We start from the raw sequence: 7,050 nt of genomic DNA on the forward strand, positions 1-7,050 counted from the left end.
AGTTGACAACGATCGTCAGACAATTGAGGTCACAACCATCTCTACCCTAAGTCTTATCTTGGCCATCTCGGCCACATCGCTTCAACTAGCTGCTGCCTTTCTTGACTCATGACCGACTTGAGTTCGGGCTGAAGAACTGGTCTAGTCAATATAACTCTTGCCTCCTTCGACTAAACTTGTGGGAAGACTCATATTATGGGTTAATACGTTTAGGTCAATAAAGTCAAGATCTGGTCCAATTAGCATAGACATGATAGAGGCAAGGCTCGATCTCTTGGCCGACTAGCTTAGATCGGTGTCTGATCCCACAGCTAGCTCTTCACCTAGCTTGACTCATCACCTAGCTCGGCTCAAGGCCCCGCACTCTATGCCCAAGCACTCTTCACCACCCAAGCTCTCCTCTAAGTGACCACCTGAGCTCTCCCCTCTAACCCAGTTGTCGATCTCCCACTCAGCTCCCCACTGTGAGCTCCATTATCTTTGCTCCCAAGTGAATTTGTGATCTCATAGCTAGAGGTTGGCCCCTCCGTCAGTCCAGACTCTCCGAGTCAACACTTTTGCCCAGACCGCTGTCAAAAGGGCACGCGTAATATTTGATGTCTGACAGGAGCTCCACCATCTGCGGGTCTTGCGTGACTTCACCATCTTTAAACGGTGACTCATCCATAGGTGATCTCAAGCAAGAACATTGGAGAATGCTTTCTACAAGATCTAATGAAGTGTAATTTTTTGGAAGGACAAAAAATGATTTGGTTATCACTGCAATAATGATGATGTCGACTCAAGATATATACTATCTAGCAAATGCTATCAGACAAGGAGTCATTCCTACCATTATTAAAGTAGAGCCTCAACATTAGTTGAGCATAAGTCTCTCTCCGGATTATTAGAATATTTTCTTTAACACTCTTTATCTTATAATTCATTCATTAGATTACTAATCCTTACAGTATTGCTTCATTTAATATTTGTTCACCTGAAGTGTTTCTAGAAACTCTCAGGTGCTTTCAAAAACTATCTTGGTCTCGGACCAGCAGCATCCATCAACAATTACCTTTATCAGGGTTCAATCTCTCTAGACTTGGACATAGTCGCGGACGGTGCACAAAAATTAATGGATATTATAGGCTGATTCATCATTGAGATGGGCATTCTGTTATACTCTCTGTGAATGATCAGGATATCTTCTTCTCTATTTATCTTAATTCATTCATCAGGGCATCAATCTTTACAGTATTGCTTTATAAATTTAATATTGAAGTGCTTCAAAACTCTCAGGCATGGAACATCGAATCCTAAACTCGCGACTTTGCCTTATGATAGGCCCGGAACATCGAGCCTCGAGCTTGTGACTTTGCCTTATGACAGGCTCGGAATACCGAGCCTTGAGCTCGCAACATTGCCTTACGATAGGACGGAACACCGAGCTCCGAGCTCACGACTTTGTCTTATGACAGACTGAAACACCGAGCCCCAAGCTCGTGATTTTGCCTTATAACAGGTCGGAACACCGAGCCCCGTGATCGCAACTTTGCCTTACAACAGGTCTGAAGCACTGAGCCCCGAGCTTGCTCCTTTGCCTTACGACAGGTCTGGAGCACCGAGCCCTAAGCTCGCGACTTTGCGTTACGACAGGTCAAAACATCGAGCCTCGAGCTCGTGCCTTTTCCTTATGATAGGCCAGAACACCGAGCCCCGAGCTCATGACTTTGCCTTACGACAGGCCCACCAAGCCACGAGCTCGCAACTATGCCTTACAATAAGCCGAAACACCGAGCCCTGAGCTCGCAGCTTTGCCTTACGACAGGCCGGAACACCGAGCCCCGAGCTCGGACTTTGCTTTACGACAGGCATGAAGCACCAAGCCTCGAGCCCACGACTTGGCCGTATGACAAGCCCGAAGCACCGAGCCCCGAGCTCGAGACTTTCTCTTACGATAGGCCCGGAGCACCGAACTCCAAGCTCATGACTTTGCCTTATGATAGGCTCGGAGCACCGAGCCCCAATCTTGAAACTTTACCTTACGACAAGCACGGAGCACCGAGCCTCAAGCTCGCGACTTTACCTTACGACAGGCCTAGAGCATCAAGCCTCGAGTTCGCGACTTTTGTTGGGTTGCAAGGGTGCAAACATAGTCCCACATCTAAAGTACATGGAAAAGATCATGGAGTTAAAAGGATGGAAAGTATCTCCATTGGTATGAGGTCTTTTGGGTAGAGCCCAAGAACAAAGCCATGATGGTTTAGGCCAAAATGGACAATATCATACCATTGTGGAGATATTTTGATTCCATCAGTACTAACAAGTGGTATCAGAGCGAGACCGCTCTTCACCGGACTAACCACCGGATGAGTCATGATCTAAATCTAACCATGTGGTTTGAACCTTAAACAAAGGAAATGGGTGTTCCCGTGTCTGAATCAAGAGGACCAGACACCAGGTGAGAAGCCCTAGTAGGTCGGGTGGACCGAGGGGCAAAAAGTGTTGGGTCCAAAAGGATATTTGTATCTCCATAATGATATGATATTGTCCACTTTGGGCCTAAGCCCTCATGGCTTTGTTCTTGGGCTCTCCCCAAAAGGCCTCATGCCAATGGAGATACTTTTCATCCTTTTAACCTCATGATCTTTTCCATGTGCTTTAGATGTGGGACTATGTTTGCACCCTTGCAACCCAACAATCTCCCCCTCAAACAAAGGACCATAGGCCCCCCTCAAACGGAAAGCCTCCGTTTGATGTTTGAATCCTCGACCCACCAGGAATTTTTGCCCCTCGGTCCATCCGACCTACTAGGACTTCTCACCTAGCCGCAACTAAGACTTTTTGCCTCTCGGTCCACCCGACCTACTAGGACTTCTCACCTGGTGTTTGGTCCTCTTGATTCAGACACGAGAGCACCCACTTCCTTTGTTTAAGGTTCAAACCACATGGTTAGATCTGAATCATGGCTCATCCGGCGGTTAGTCCGGTGAAGAGCGGCCTTGCTCTGATACCACTTGTTGGGTCCAAAAGGATGTTTGTATCTCCACAATGATATGATATTGTCCACTTTGGGCCTAAGCCCTCATGGCTTTGTTCTTGGGTTCTCCCCAAAAGGCCTCATGCCAATGGAGATACTTTTCATCCTTTTAACCCCATGATCTTTTCCATGTGCTTTAGATGTGGGACTATGTTTGCACCCTTGCAACCCAACAAAAAGTCCTAGTTGCGACTAGGTGGGAAGTCCTAGTACGTCAGGTAGACCGAGGGGTAAAAAGTCCTGGTGGGTCGAGGATTCAGACATCAAAAACGACGTTGAGGGAGACCTATGGTCCTTTGTTTGAGGGGGGGATTATTGGATTGCAAGGGTGCAAATATAGTCTCACATCTAAAGTACATGGAAAAGATCATGGGGTTAAAAGGATGGAAAGTATCTTCATTGGTATGAGGCCTTTGAGGAGAGCCCAAGAACAAAGTCATGAGGGTTTAGGCCCAAAGTGGACAATATTATACCATTGTGGAGATATTTTGATTCCATCGGTACTAACAACTTTGCCTTACGATAGGCTTGGAGCACCGAGCTCACAACTTTACCTTACAACAGGCCCGAAGCACTGAGCCTCGAGCTCACTACTTTGCCATATGACAGGCCCGGAGCATCGAGCCCCGAGCTCGCGACTTTGCCTTACGACAGACCTGTGGAACACTGAGCCCTAAGCTCACGACTTTGTCTTATGCCACCTCATCAAGGTATCCTGATAACAAATCTATTAGTCAGTCGGACTACACCTCCTTCGACTAGACTAATTGGGGATGCTTGTTGTTGGTGCAATCTTGCCCCAAGTGCATTGAGTTTCAATGTTTGGCTAAACCATATTTGAAGTTAGGCAATATCTGTGATCCAACATGTTAATGCAAGTTTGCAGGAAAGTCCAGGTTGAAGACTTGGCAAAGGAAAAGTCCAAGCGTAGTCTTGGCAAGGGAAAAAGTCCAAGGTTGGTCTTGGCAAAGGAAAAGTCTAAGCGTGGTATTGGCGAGAAAAAGTCCAAGGTTGGTCTTGGCAAAGGAAAAGCCCAAGCGTGGTCTTAGCGAGGAAAATTCCAAGGTGGGTGGTCTTGGCAAAGGAGAAGTCCAAGCGGTGTCTTGGCAAAGGACTTGACATGACGAAGCTGATGGAAGCATCTCAAGCAAGTGCGAGGATGATGGAGCATCCAGGGGAGGCACGAGGCTGTGGGAGATGTTTGAAGGCCGAGGTCCAGGTCAAGAGAAGCTGAAATGTGATTTTTCAGCTTCACCAGTCGACTGGCCCTGCCAGCAGTCGACTGCTCATAAATCAGAATCATCCCGAGAGTTCAGTCGAGCCAGAGGAAGACAGGAGTCGACTGGGCAGTCGACTGGAGTATGGTGAGTCGACTGATGCCAGTCGACTGGTCTTGGACAGTCGACTACAATTCAAACGTTGGCAAAATAATGCAAGCATTTATTGCAGATTTTGTTACCGTTGAAGCCCATTAGTCGACTGGCCCTGCCAGCAGTCGACTGATGACGAAGAGAAATAAAAGAAGCCTGCTCGAAATCAATTCAGGAATTTTACCATTCTTTCATTTCTTTGTGCTTCTTCTGAGAATATTTTGTTCTCTGCTTTGTGCTTATTTCCTCTCCTCCTAAACATTATTTCATATCATTTTGAGGAGAACAACAAGCTTGTAAAGGTTTCTCCGCCTTCAAGATTTTCGAGAAGGAGAAGATTCATAGTGCATCGGGTGTGTGCGTGCGTGTGGATCCTTGGATTAGTCACCTCTGCGGAGGTGGATACCAAGTAAACAAACCGGGTTAGCATTGATCTATTGTTTCTCTATTATATTTTTGCTTCCACTAACACTCTTGCAGAGAAACTTCGAAGAAAGATTCGAAAAATGCTATTTACCCCCTCTCTAGCGAACGTACCGATCCTAACAAGTGGTATCAGAGCCCGGAAAGTTTCGGAAGGTCTAACAATCAACCGGAGCAACTCATGGTGTTCCAAGAGGGTTATAGCACTGCACGACCACCGTACTTCGACGGAAATGACTTCGCCTATTGGAAAGGTAGCATGGAGTATTATCTCATGAATGACATTGAAAACTGGTTTAGCATTGTAGATGGGTTCGAGACACCCAAAGATGCAGCGGGGAAAACTCTCCTTACAAAAGACTGGACGAAAGAAGAGTGCAAAAAGGCACAAGCCAATGCAAAAGCAACAACGACCTTACAATGCGGATTATCAAAGGAACAACTAAGCAAGGTCGGACCGTTTAATTCGGCCAAGGAGTTATGGGAGAAACTCATCGAACTTAATGAAGGATCAACCGAATCTAGACGAGCCAAGAAGGATCTCTTGGTGAGTCAACTACAGTCCTTCGCGATGAGATCAACCGAAAGTGTAAGCCAAATGCACGGAAGGTTTAAAGAGATCGTGAATGGTCTCCATGTTATTGGCGAAAAGATCGATAATCGCGATCTTGTAAGGTATGTTCTACAAGCCTTCCCTCGAACTACTTTATGGGCATCGATGGTAGATGCGTATAAAGTATCAAGGGACTTATCAATTGTTAAATTAGATGAATTGTTTTATGAATTACAATTGCATGAACAAGCTAATATGGCCATAAAAGAGAAAGGTGTAGCTTTGATTGCAGATAAGGAGAAGAAGAAGAAAAAGAAAGAAAAGAAGGAGTCATCAGAGTCTGAGCAAGACTCTTCAGATAGCGATGAAGAAATGACATCCAAAGAGATGGCTCATTATGTGAAGAAGATGATGGGGAGATCCAGAAAATTCACAAAGAGAAACTTTAAGAAGATGTTTACACCGCCTCAAGGTAACGGTCAAAGTTCAAGTTTTAGTACTGACGTTACCTGTTATGAGTGCAACAGGAAGGGACACATAAGGCCGAACTGTCCAAACCTAAAGAAAAAGGAAGAACCTAAAGAGAAGAAGAGGAAAGACAAAAGCAAGAAGGAGGTGATGGTGGCACAAGCTAAATGGGATGACTCGAGCAGTGAGTCCTCAGATGATGAGGAAGAGACTTGCCACATCACATGACACATGGCTCTCATGGCACATAGAGATGAGTCGGATACCTCAAGCAATGAAGCATCATCAAGTGAAGACGAATCCTCCTCTAGCGAGGATGAGGTAATGGATAGGAATAAACAAAAATTACTTTTTCGTACTATTACCTATCTTAAAAATTCTTTGGATAAATCCAAGTCTAGAGTTAAGGCTTTAAAAGAAGAACTTAGGAATGCTAGAACCAATGCATGTGAACATAGTGACTTTGATGCAATTAATGAATAAAATGACTGGTCAGTCGACTGGTGTTATGGTGAGTCGACTGTTTCCAGTCGACTGGTCTTGGACAGTCGACTGCTATTTGAACGTTGCAGAAAATAGGCAAGCATTTAATGCGCTTTAATGCGAGATTTTGTTGCCGATTGAAGGCATCAGTCGACTGGCCCTGCCAGCAGTCGACTGATGTTGCAGAGATTATAAAAGAAGCCTGCACGAGAACAACTTAATTTTTACGCTATTCTTTTATTCTTTTGTGCTTCTTCTGAGAACTTGTTTGTTCTCTATTCTCTGCACTCTTCCTCTCCTCCTAAATAATATTTCATATCATTTTTGAGGAGATCTGAAAAGTTGTAAAGGTTTCTCCGCCTTCGAGGATTTCGAGAAGGAGAAGATTCATAGTGCATCGGGTGTGTGCGTGCGTGTGGATCCTTGGATTAGTCACCTCTACGGATGTAACGCCCGAAAATTTTCTCAATTTAACTCTAGGAATATGATATGAATTTTCTGGAATTTATGCATATTTTTATAGAATTTTTGGAGTGTCGGAAGTAGCAAAAAGAAATCAGTCGCTTAAAGGGTCTACGTGGGAATTGAACCCGAGACCTATGACTTAAGCAGAATAGAGGGAACCAATTGTGCCAGCAGCGGCCGCTGAAAGAGAAGAGATCCGAATATATTTATAGTCGAGTTGGGACCTATTTACCACTTAATATAAATAGGTAACTTAAGTGAGAAGTTAG

This window comes from Curcuma longa, chromosome 8 (genome assembly GCF_044706935.1).
Source record: "Curcuma longa cultivar G26 ecotype Majalengka, Jawa Barat chromosome 8, ITB_CL_G26_1.1, whole genome shotgun sequence".
NCBI classification, from domain to species: domain Eukaryota; kingdom Viridiplantae; phylum Streptophyta; class Magnoliopsida; order Zingiberales; family Zingiberaceae; genus Curcuma; species Curcuma longa.